Here is a 12154-nt window from a genome sequence, read left to right as displayed (position 1 = left end):
ATTAATATGTCAGCACCGTGTACTCAATCTCTCCCTCACTGGTCAGGGCGGCCATATTGATTTCATATACCTGCAGTGTTCAGTGATCACAAACTAATTACATGTCCCTGCTGTACTAAGGGCAGGCACCGGCCCCCTGGTAACAGTACATAGTATTGAGTCCCCACTCCTAGCCCAGACAGTGCTGCCCTGCCCCAACTTCAAGGTATTCTGATACCCTGTGGATTCCAGACTTGTCCTGACTCGATCCCCCTCTAGCCTCGCTGCTGCTCACCCACAGAGGAAGACTACTGAGAAGAAAGTTAGTCGCTGCACAGAGGAGTTTAGAGAGGGGGGGAAGGTAGGTTCCTCTATGGTATACCTCTTTCACACACTATACATTTTGATATTATTCTAAATGTTAGTTTTGATGTTTATACACGTACATACATGTTGATTAAAAAGTGAGGCTTGTGAAATGCTACATAGTTTTGAGCTCAGTCAAAAAAGAAAAGCAAACAGGAGGTTGGAGTCCTGAAAGAACATGCACTTTTTAGGGACCAATAATGGATATCATATTTGTAAGGGAAAGGAACAACAGTTCTTAATACTTGCTGGTATACTGAATTATATGGTCCGTTTTCCCTGAGTGTCCTGATGAGATGGGCGCTTGTGCAGTTCATTCATCCTCAGGAATGTAGTCATAGTTTTCCTAGTTTGTACAGTATGCATTGTCATAGTTCTTGGACTGTCTCTAGGTTTCCCGTAACAAATACAGAAATTATAGTAAAAACTCTGTCACCAGAGGTCTTTAGTTAAATATTAGCTACACATAGAAGAGCTGGATTAAGTATAGTCTGTAGAATTGGGTCATGGAGATGTCCACACAGATATCCTGTTTGTCATTGATTATGTTTCCAGGTTACACAGTAAGTTAGTACATGCAGTAGCTTTTCATTAGTTGTGTCTCAGGGAAAATGCTCCATTGCTTCCACAAGTGTCATTAAGAGCAGTTCCCTGATGAACACGTGCACTACTTGACCAAAAGTATGTGGACACCTGCTTGTCGAACATCTCATTCCAAAATCATGGGCATTAATATGGGAAGACTTTCCACTAGATGTTGGAACATTGCTGCGTGGACTTGCTTCCATTCAGCCACGAGCATTAGTGAGTTTGGGAGCGGATGTTGAGCGATTAGGCCAGGCTCACAGTCGGCGTTCCAATTCATCCCAAAAGTTGTTGAGGTCAGGGCTCTGTGCAGGCCAGTCAAGTTCTTCCACACCGATCTCGACAAACCATTTCTGTATGGACCTTGCTTTGTGCACGGTGGCATTGTCATGCTGAAACAGGAAAGGGCCTTCTCCAAACTGTTGCCGCAAAGTTGGAACCACAGAATCATCTAGAATGCCATTGTGTCCTGTAGCGTTTACGATTTCCCTTCACTGGAACCAAGGGGCCTAGCCCGAACCATGAAAAACAGCCCCAGACTATTATTCCTCCTCCACCAAACTTTACAGTTGGCACTATAAATTGGGGCAGGTAGCGTTCTCCTGGCATCCACCAAACCCAGATTAATTTGTCAGACTGCCAGATGGGGAAGTGTGATATATCATTCCAGAGAACGCGTTTCCACTGCGCCGAAGTCCGATGGCGGTGAGTTTTACACCACTCCAGCCGACGCTTGGCATTGCACATGGGGATCTTAGGCTTGTGTGCTGCTGCTCGGCCATGGAAACCCTTTTCATGAAGCTCCTGACGAACAGTTCTTGTGCTTATGTTGCTTCAAGAGGCAGTTTGGAACTCGGTAGTGAGTTTTGCAACCGAGGACAGACAATTTTTACAGACTACGATCTTCCCCTTCTGTGAACTTGTGGCACACCACTTCGCGGCTGAGCCGGTTCTGCTCCTAGACATTTACACTTCACAATAACAGGACTTACAGTTGAACGAGGCAGCTCTAGCAGGGCCAACTGGCTTGTTAGAAAAGTGGCACCCTATGATGGTGCCATGTTGAAAGTCACTGAGCTCTTCAGTAAGGCCATTCTACTGCCAATGTTTGTCGATGGAGATTGCATGCTAAATGTTATACAGCTGTCAGCAGTGTGGCTGAAATATCAAAAGCTACAAATGTTTAAAGCGGTGTTCACATACTTTTTAAAATATATAGTGTATATCTTTTTATGTGTGGTATTAGTTGTTTTTCACAACCCTGAACCCAATAGAGAGTTGCTTTTCATCAATGATATTAATAACCATGAAGCATGTGACTAAGTCTTTACTGGTTAGAGATGATGTGTGTGTATGTATGTGTGTGTGTGTGTGTATATATATATATATATATACATATATATATAAAGTGTCACTAGTGGAAAGATGTCGAAGAAATTGATGTTGTGCAAACAAATTAACTAATTTGTATAGGTAATAATTTGTATGGGTCAGGATTGCTGGAAAGAAGATCCCCTTTTCTGTAGTGATGGGGGAAGAAATCCATACAGTTACATATTGGGATATTATTTTTGATGATATATATTGCAATATTATTTTTGCGCTTGTTGGCTTTACGTGCACCAAAACGCCAATATTTTTCCTTCATAGCTTGTTCCCCATCTTTTTAAAAAGGGACCCAATTTTCTTTCAGAGCTTTTATTTCCACTACTGAACAAGACTTGTTTTCATGGCTCTCTGTTTCTTTCTGCAGCAGACAGTTTGAGCAATATGTTTGGAACATCGAATCGCAATAAAATCACAGTATCAAATTGTAATAAATTCACAGTATCGAATCTGAAATACATATCGTATCGTGATAATATCGTATTGTGAGGCCCCTGGCAATTCTTAGCCCTACTTTTCTGTACTTTGCCTTAGCTCCCTGCCCTGGCCACATCCTGTATTTTTATTAATGATATATATATTTATATATACACACAGTACCAGTCAAAAGTTTGCACACACCTACTCATTCCAGGGTTTTTCTTTATTTTTAATATTTTCTACATTGTAGAATAATAGTGAAGACATCAGAAATATGAAATAACAACTATGGAATCATGTAGTAACCAAAAAAGTGTTAAACAAATCAAAATAATTTTAGATTCTTCAAAGTAGCCACCCTTTGCCTTGATGACAGACAGCTTTGCACACTCTTGACATTCTCTCAACCAGCTTCACATGGAATGCTTTTCCAACAGGCTTGAAGGAGTTCCCACATATGCTGAGCACTTGTTGGCTGCTTTTCCTTCACTCTGCGGTCCAACTCATCCCAAACCATCTCAATTGGTTTGAGGGCGGGTGATTGTGGAGGCCAGGTCATCTGATGTAGCACTCCATCACTCTCCTTCTTGGTCAAATAGCCCTTACACAGCATGGAGATGTGTTGGGTCATTGTCCTGTTGAAAAACAAATGATAGTCCCACTAAGCGCAAACCAGATGGGATGGCGTATCGCTGCAGAATGCTGTGGTAGCCATTAAAGTGCTGTATAGAAACCCAGCCTAAAACCCCAAACAGCAAGCAATGCAGGTGTAGAAGCACGGTGGCTAGGAAAAACTCCCTAGAAAGGCCAAAACCTAGGAAGAAACCTAGAGAGGAACCAGGCTATGAGGGGTGGCCAGTCCTCTTCTGGCTGTGCCGGGTGGAGATTATAACAGAACATGGCCAAGATGTTCAAATGTTCATAAATTACCAGCATGGTCAAATAATAATAATCACAGTAGTTGACGAGGGTGCAACAAGTCAGTACCTCAGGAGTAAATGTCAGTTGGCTTTTCATAGCCGATCATTAAGAGTATCTTTACCGCTCCTGATGTCTCTAGAGAGTTGAAAACAGCAGGTCTGGGACAGGTAGCACGTCCGGTGAACAGGTCAGGGTTCCATAGCCGCAGGCAGAACAGTTGAAACTGGAACAGCAGCACGGCCAGGTGGACTGGGGACAGCAAGGAGTCATCATGCCAGTTAAGTGTGCCTTGAATTCTAAATAACTCACTGACAGTGTCACCAGCAAAGTACCATCACACCTTCTCCTCCATGCTTTACGGTGGGAACTACACATGCGGAGATCATCCGTTCACCTACTCTGCGTCTGACAAAGACACGCAGTTGGAACCAAAAATCTCCCATTTGGACTCATCAGACCAAAAGGACAGATTTCCACCAGTCCAATGTCCATTGCTCGTGTTTCTTGGCCCAAGCACGTCTCTTCTTCTTCTTGGTGTCCTTTTAGTAGTGGTTTCTTTGCAGCAATTCGACCATAAAGGCCTGATTCATGCACCCTCATCTGAACAGTTGATGTTGAGCTGTGTCTGTTACCTGAACTCTGAAGCATTTATTTGGGCTTTAATTTCTGAGGCTGGTAACTCTAATGAACTTATCCTCTGCAGCAGAGGTAACTCTGGGTCTTTCTTTCCTGTGGCGGTCCTCATGAGAGCCAGTTTCATCATAGCGCTTGATGGTTTTTGCGACTGCACTTGAAGAAATTTTCCATGTTGACTGACCTTCATGTCTAACTAATGATAGACTGACATTTTTATTTGCTTATTTGAGCTGTTCTTGCCATATGGACTTGGTGTTTTAGCAAATAGGGCGCTCTTCTGTATACCACCCCTACCTTGTCACAACACAACTGATTGGCTCAAACGCATTAAGAAGCAAAGAAGTTCCACAAATTTAAATTTAACAAGGCACACCTGTTAATTGAAATGCATTCCAGGTGACTACCTCATGAAGCTTGTTGAGAGAATGCCAAGAGTGTGCAAAGCTGTCATCAAGGCAAAGTGTGGTTACTTTGAAGAATCTCAAATATATAATATACAGTGGGGAGAACAAGTATTTGATACACTGCCGATTTTGCAGGTTTTCCTACTTACAAAGCATGTAGTGGTCTGTAATTGTTATCATAGGTACACTTCAACTGTGAGAGACGGAATCCAGAAAATCACATTGTATGATTTTTAAGTAATTAATTAGCATTTTATTGCATGACATAAGTATTTGATCACCTACCAACCAGTAATAATTCCAGCTCTCACAGACCTGTTAGTTTTTCTTTAAGAAGCCCCCCTGTTCTCCACTCATTACCTGTATTAACTGCACCTGTTTGAACTCGTTACCTGTATAAAAGACACCTGTCCACACACTCAATCAAACAGACTCCAACCGCTCCACAATGGCCAAGACCAGAGAGCTGTGTAAGGACATCAGGGATACAATTGTAGACCTGCACAAGGCTGGGATGGGCTACAGGACAATAGGCAAGCAGCTTGGTGAGAAGGCAACAACTGTTGGCGCAATTATTAGAAAATGGAAGAAGTTGAAGATGACGGTCAATCACCCTCGGTCTGGGGCTCCATGCAAGATCTCACCTCGTGGGGCATCAATGATCATGAGGAAGGTGAGGGATCAGCCCAGAACTACACGGCAGGACCTGGTCAATGACCTGAAGAGAGCTGGGACCACAGTCTCAAAGAAAACCATTAGGTACACACTACGCCGTCATGGATTAAAATCCTGCAGCGCACGCAAGGTCCCCCTGCTCAAGCCAGCGCATGTCCAGGCCCATCTGAAGTTTGCCAATGACCATCTGGATGATCCAGAGGAGGAATGGGAGAAGGTCATGTGGTCTGATGAGACAAAAATAGAGCTTTTTGGTCTAAAGTCCACTCGCCGTGTTTGGAGGAAGAAGAAGGATGAGTACAACCCCAAGAACACCATCCCAACCGTGAAGCATGGAGGTGGAAATATCATTCTTTGGGGATGCTTTTCTGCAAAGGGGACAGGACGACTGCACCGTATTGAGGGGAGGATGGATGGGGCCATGTATCGCGAGATCTTGGCCAACAACCTCCTTCCCTCAGTAAGAGCATTGAAGATGGGTTGTGGCTGGGTCTTCCAGCATGACAACGACCCGAATCACACAGCCAGGGCAACTAAGGAGTGGCTCCGTAAGAAGCATCTCAAGGTCCTGGAGTGGCCTAGCCAGTTTCCAGACCTGAACCCAATAGAACATCTCTGGAGGGGGCTGAAAGTCCGTATTGCCCAGCGACAGCCCCGAAACCTGAAGGACCTGGAGAAGGTCTGTATGGAGGAGTGGGCCAAAATCCCTGCTGCAGTGTGTGCAAACCTGGTCAAGAACTACAGGAAACGTATGATCTCTGTAATTGCAAACAAAGGTTTCTGTACCAAATATTAAGTTCTGCTTTTCTGATGTATCAAATACTTATGTCATGCAATAAAATGGTAATTAATTACTTAAAAATCATACAATGTGATTTTCTGGATTTTTGTTTTAGATTCCGTCTCTCACAGTTGAAGTGTGCCTATGATAAAAATTACAGACCTCTACATGCTTTGTAAGTAGGAAACGCTGACGATTTTGCAGGTTATCAAATACTTGTTCTCCCCACTGTATTTAGATTTTTTAAACCATTTTTTTTGGTTCCATCATGATTCCATAGTTGTTATTTCATATTTCTGATGTCTTCACTATTATTCTACAATGTAGAAAATAATGAAAAACCCTAGAATGAGTAGGTGTGTAAACTTTTGACTGGTACTGTATATTTCTTTTTACTTTGTTCCTCATGTGAAAGCTGAGATACCTGGTGCTGTCACTTGTCAGCTGTATAAAGTTTCCTCACTATCATATTCTATTTTCTCAGCCTCAAGTTTTCTTTGTAGAATTGTTGTGTATGTCAACCATAGATAACCATAGCTAACCCATGAATCGGAAATACACTGCTCAAAAAAATAAAGGGAACACTTAAACAACACAATGTAACTCCAATCACACTTCTGTGAAATCAAACTGTCCACTTAGGAAGCAACACTGATTGACAATAAATTTCACATGCTGTTGTGCAAATGGAATAGACAACAGGTGGAAATTATAGGCAATTAGCAAGACACCCCCAATAAAGGAGTGGTTCTGCAGGTGGTGACCACAGACCACTTCTCAGTTCCTATGCTTCCTGGCTGATGTTTTGGTCACTTTTGAATGCTGGCGGTGCTTTCACTCTAGTGGTAGCATGAGACGGAGTCTACAACCCACACAAGTGGCTCAGGTAGTGCAGCTCATCCAGGATGGCACATCAATGCGAGCTGTGGCAAGAAGGTTTGCTGTGTCTGTCAGCGTAGTGTCCAGAGCATGGAGGCGCTACCAGGAGACAGGAGGAGAGATGTGGAGGAGGCCGTAGGAGGGCAACAACCCAGCAGCAGGACCGCTACCTCCGCCTTTGTGCAAGGAGGAGCACTGCCAGAGCCCTGCAAAATGACCTCCAGCAGGCCACAAATGTGCATGTGTCTGCTCAAACGGTCAGAAACAGACTCCATGAGGATGGTATGAGGGCCCGACGTCCACAGGTGGGGGTTGTGCTTACAGCCCAACACCGTGCAGGACGTTTGGCATTTGCCAGAGAACACCAATATTGGCAAATTCGCCACTGGCGCCCTGTGCTCTTCACAGATGAAAGCAGGTTCACACTGAGCACATGTGACAGATTCTGGAGACGCCGTGGAGAACGTTCTGCTGCCTGCAACATCCTCCAGCATGACCGGTTTGGCGGTGGGTCAGTCATAGTATGGGGTGGCATTTCTTTGGGGGGCCGCACAGCCCTCCATGTGCTCGCCAGAGGTAGCCTGACTGCCATTAGGTACCGAGATGAGATCCTCAGACCCCTTGTGAGACCATATGCTGGTGCGGTTGGCTCTGGGTTCCTCCTAATGCAAGACAATGCTAGACCTCATGTGGCTGGAGTGTGTCAGCAGTTCCTGCAAGAGGAAGGCATTGATGCTATGGACTGGCCCGCCCGTTCCCCAGACCTGAATCCAATTGAGCACATCTGGGACATCATGTCTCGCTCCATCCACCAACGCCACGTTGCACCACAGACTGTCCAGGAGTTGGCGGATGCTTTAGTCCAGGTCTGGGAGGAGATCCCTCAGGAGACCATCCGCCACCTCATCAGGAGCATGCCCAGGCGTTGTAGGGAGGTCATACAGGCACGTGGAGGCCACACACACTACTCAGCCTCATTTTGACTTGTTTTAAGGACATTACATCAAAGTTGGATCAGCCTGTAGTGTGGTTTTCCACTTTAATTTTGAGTGTGACTCCAAATCCAGACCTCCATGGGTTGATAAATTTGATTTCTATTGATAATTTGTGTGATTTTGTGGTCAGCACATTCAACTATGTAAAGAAAAAAGTATTTAATAAGAATATTTCATTCATTCAGATCTAGGATGTGTTATTTTAGTGTTCCCTTTATTTTTTTGAGCAGTGTACATTGCCTTCAGAAAGTATTCATACCCCTTGACTTTTCCACATTTTGTTGTTACAGCCTGAATTAAAAATTTATTAAATTTAGATTTTCTGTCACTGGCCCACTCACAATACCCCGTAATGTCAAAGTGGAATTATGTTTTTAGACATTTTACAAATGAATTAAAGATGAAAATCTTGACTCAATATCTATTCAAACCCTTTGTTATGTCAAGCCTAAATTTGCTTAACAAATCGCATAAGTTGCATGGACTCACACTTTGGCCATAATAGTGGTTATCATGATTTTTTTAATGACTACCTCATCTCTGTACCTCACACATACAATATGTGTAAGGTCCCTCAGTCAAGCAGTGAATTTTAAACACAGATTCAACCACAAAGATCAGGGAGGTTTTCCAATGCCTCGAAAAGAAGGGCACCTATCGGTAGATGGGTAAAAATAACAACGGTACAGCAAAAGTTGAAATATTTGAACTCAGGCGGCAAGTTCCGTCTACTGGGGCAGCGAACGGCATTCACAGCCAGGCTCAACGGCATTCACTGTTGTGCTCTCATTGAAAACAATGACATCCGGTTTGCTGTCTATCTCGTACCATATAAACACTTCATTACAGACTTACCGAGAGAGACTCACAGCTGTAGTCACTGCCAAAGGTTATTGTAACATGTATTAACTCAGGGTTGTGAATACTTATGTACATTAGATATTTCTGTATTTCATTTGACATACATTTGCAAAAGTTTCCAAAAACATGTTTTCAAATCAAATTGTATTGGTCACATACACATGGTTAGCAGATGTTAACCTGATGAGGATAGAGGGCGCTATTTACACTTTGGGGGAAAATCGTGCCCAATTTAAACGGCCTCGTACTCTATTCTTGCTCGTACAATATGCATATTATTATTACTATTGGATAGAAAACACTCTCTCTAGTTTCTAAAACCGTTTGAATTTTGTCTGTGAGTAAAACAGAACTCATTTGGCAGCACACTTTCTGACCAGGAAGTGGAAAGTCTGAAAATGATGCTCTGTTCAAGGGCCTGCCTATAAATGGGCATGATACGTATGAGTATACATGCACGTCATACACCTTCCCCTCGATGTCAAGAGGAAGTGAGAGAAGAAATGAAGTGTTTATCTTGGTCTGAGGTGGAATAAATCATCTTGGCACGACGAGTCATCCATTTTTTGTTTTCTGGAGAGCGCGAACATGGACCTGGAATTGCCTTCTGAAAAGCCGTCGTTATAGGCGACTACTATCTCCGGCTTTGATTTTATTTGATACATGTCACAATATCATCGTAAAGTATGTTTTTTCAATATAGTTTTAATAGATTATTGACATTTTTTCGGGACGTTAGGCGTGTTGCGTTGTCTGTGTTTGTTGACGATGGGGAGCTTCGCGCCACTTGGCCAGTGTGCTTGCTAATTCAAGAGGGAAAAACGATGTTCTAAATCCAAACAACGACTGTTCTGGACAAAGGACCCCTTGTCCAACATTCTGATGGAAGATCACCAAAAGTAGGACCCATTTTGTGATGCTATTTCATATATGTGTCGAACTGTGTACTAGTAGTTTTGCGCCCAGGTTTTGGCCACTCTCCTCGCTATAACATAAGCCTTATGTCGTAATGAAGATATTTTTAGAATTCTAACACTGCGATTGCATTAAGAACTAGTGTATCTATCATTTCCTATACAACATGTATTTTTTTGTAATGTTTATGAATTGCTATTTGGTCAGAATAGGTGAGAGTCTAATAGAAATATCCGCACATTCTGGGAAATAGAAGCTACGTTAGCATAATGGATAACCACTGATTTCAGCTCTAAATATGCACATTTTCGAACAAAACATAAGTGTATGTATAACCTGATGTTATAGGACTGTCATCTGAGGAAGGTTTATGAAGGTTAGTGAAAATTAATATCTTTTGCTGGTTTATTCGCTAACGCTAACGTGCCTATTGCTATCGCTAACGTGCCTTGATGAATGAATGCGGAAGTGTGGTAGGCTATTGTAGTAAGCTAATATAATGCTATATTGTGTTTTCGCTGTAAAACACTTAAAAAATCTGAAATATTGGCTGGATTCACAAGATGCTTGTCTTTCATTTGCTGTACACAATGCATTTTTCAGAAATGTTTTATGATGAGTATTTAGTTATTCCACGTTGGTCTCTATAATTACTCTGGCTGCTTCGGTGCTATTTTTGACGGTAGCTGTGATGGTAGCTGCAATGTAAAACTGATTTATACCTCAAATATGCAAATTTTTCGAACAAAACATAGATTTATTGTGTAACATGTTATAAGACTGTCATCTGATGAAGTTGTTTCTTGGTTAGTTTGGTTGGTTCTTGGTTAGTTAGGTTGGCTTTGTGCATGCTACCTGTGCTGTGAAAAATGTCTGTCCTTCTTTGTATTTGGTGGTGAGCTAACATAAATATACGTGCTGTTTTCGCTGTAAAACATTTAAAAAATCGGACATGTTGACTGGATTCACAAGATGTGTATCTTTCATTTGCTGTATTGGACTTGTTAATGTGTGAAAGTTAAATATTTCTAAAAAATATTTTTTGAATTTCGCGCTCTGCCTTTTCAGTGGAATGTGGGAGGAGTTCCGCTAGCGGAACGCCTCGGCCAGACAGGTTTTAATGTGAGTGTAGCGAAATGCTTGTGATTCTAGTTCCGACAGTGCAGTAATATCTAACAAGTAATCTAACAAATTCACCACAACTAACTTATACACACAAATGTAAAGGGAATAACAAATAAGAATATGTACAAATAAGAATATGTACATATACAGTTGTAGTCTGAAGTTTACATACACTTAGGTTGGAGTCATTAATTCGTTTTTCAACCACTCCACAAATGTCTTGTTAACAAACTATAGTTTTGGCAAGTCGGTTAGGACATCTACTTTGTGCATGACACAAGTAATTTTTCCAACAATTGTTTACAGACAGATTATAACTCACTGCATCACAATTCCAGTGGGTCAGAAGTTTACATACACCTAAGTTGACTGTGCCTTTAAACAGCTTGGAACATTCCAGAAATTGTCATGGCTTTAGAAGCTTCTGATAGGCTAATTGACATCATTTGAGTCAATTGGAGGTGTACCTGTGGATGTATTTCAAGGCCAACCTTCAAACTCAGTGCCTCTTTGCTTGACATCATGGGGAAATCAAAAGAAATCAGCCAAGACCTCTTTATACCTTTTTATTACATTTACCAAAGTGGCCAGAGATTTGAGTCTATGTTGGAAGCATCCACTCTATGTTAGTGATGACTATTTAAGTCTGATGGCCTTGAGATAGAAGCTGTTTTTCAGTCTCTCGTTCCCAGCTTTGATGCACCTGTACTGACTTTGCCTTCTGGATGGTAGCGGGGATAAACAGGCAGTGGCTCAGGTGGTTGTTGTCCTTGATCTTTTTTTCCTTCCTATGACATCGGGTGGTGTAGGTGTCCTGGAGGGCGGGTAGTTTTCCCCCGGTGATGCGCTGTGCAGACCACACTACCCTCTGGAGAGCCTTGCGGTTGTGAGCGGAGCAGTTGCCATACCAGGCGGTGGTACAGCCCGACAGGATGCTCTCGATTGTGCATCTGTAAAAGTTTGTGAGTGTTTTAGGTGACAAGCCAAATTCCTTCAGACTCCTGAGGTTGAAGAGGCGCTGTTGCGCCTTCTTCACCACGCTGTCTGTGTGGGTGGACCAATTCAGTTTGTCAGTGATGTGTACGCCGAGGAACTTAACTTTCCAACTTCTCCACTGCTGTCCCGTCAATGTGTTTGGGGGGTGCTCCCTCTGCTGTTTCCTGAATACCACTATCATCGCTATTGTTTTGTTGACGTTGAGTGAGGTTATTTTCCTGACACCACAC

General features: G+C 42.7%; 1 protein-coding gene across 2 annotated transcripts in view; it reads left to right on the top strand.

Annotated features, from left to right (window-relative positions):
* LOC120048555 (suppressor of tumorigenicity 14 protein homolog) overlaps positions 1-12154 on the top strand; it is a 42000-nt gene that overhangs the window by 1076 nt on the left and 28770 nt on the right. The gene's annotated exons all lie outside the window — the stretch shown is intronic.

The sequence above is a fragment of the Salvelinus namaycush genome, chromosome 5 (assembly GCF_016432855.1).
Source record: "Salvelinus namaycush isolate Seneca chromosome 5, SaNama_1.0, whole genome shotgun sequence".
In the NCBI taxonomy this organism is placed as follows: Eukaryota; Metazoa; Chordata; class Actinopteri; order Salmoniformes; family Salmonidae; genus Salvelinus; species Salvelinus namaycush.
Note: the sequence above shows the minus strand (reverse complement) of the source record. Positions and strands in the feature narration are given on the sequence as shown.